This window comes from Silene latifolia, chromosome 7, assembly GCF_048544455.1.
Source record: "Silene latifolia isolate original U9 population chromosome 7, ASM4854445v1, whole genome shotgun sequence".
Classification (NCBI taxonomy): Eukaryota; Viridiplantae; Streptophyta; class Magnoliopsida; order Caryophyllales; family Caryophyllaceae; genus Silene; species Silene latifolia.
In genome coordinates this window covers 14,328,151-14,328,852 of record NC_133532.1, presented here as the reverse complement: position 1 = coordinate 14,328,852, position 702 = coordinate 14,328,151, and the positions used below count along the sequence as shown (strand labels likewise).

General features: G+C 47.2%; 1 non-coding gene across 1 annotated transcript; it reads right to left on the bottom strand.

Annotated features, from left to right (window-relative positions):
- Nucleotides 1–275: 275 nt before the first annotated feature.
- LOC141593815 (small nucleolar RNA R71) lies at nucleotides 276–382 on the bottom strand. Its single transcript, XR_012521876.1, has one exon. It is a non-coding gene; the product is annotated as a small nucleolar RNA R71 (small nucleolar RNA).
- Between the last annotated feature and the right edge of the window lie 320 nt (nucleotides 383–702).

The window sequence follows — 702 nt, the reverse complement described above, 5'->3', positions numbered from 1 at the left end:
TGCATCCCGCCCAAGTCGGGTTAGTTGAGAAGGACTTGTTTGGAGGTCATATTGAGGAAGATGCCCATGCCCATCTCCGGAAATTTAAAAGGAAAGTTTCAATGATGAAGAAGAATGGGGTGTCCGAAGACACCTTGAGAATGATGTTGTTTCCGTTTTCATTGACGGGCAAAGCGGACCGGTGGTTGAACATTCACCCACCGGATACTTTCACTACTTGGGATGACTTGGCCCAAGCATTTATGGCCAAGTACTACCCTTCCTCAAAGACCGCGATGCTCCGCAACGAGATCCATACGTTCCAACAAGAGGATGGTGAGTCCTTAGGTGAGGCTTGGGACCGTTATCAAGATTTGATAGCAAGTTGCCCCCACCATGGAATACCGGAATGGTACATTACTCAAACATTCTTCCAAACTCTACTACCAAGAACTAAGGAGATGGTAAATGCCTCCGCGGGGGGAGGTTTTGACCACTTGAATGATGAAGAGGGCACGGCATTGATCAAAAAAATGGTAGACTCGGAGGCAAACTATGGTTCTAGAGGGAACATGCTACGAAGAAACGGGAAATTCCCTAAAGAAAATGCCTCCAACTCCGATACAAATGCCAAGCTCGACTTGCTCACAAAGCAATTTGAGAAGTTTTCAAGGAATCAAGTGAACCAAGCCGGGACCTAATTTGGGCCGCCCATGGAAGAAG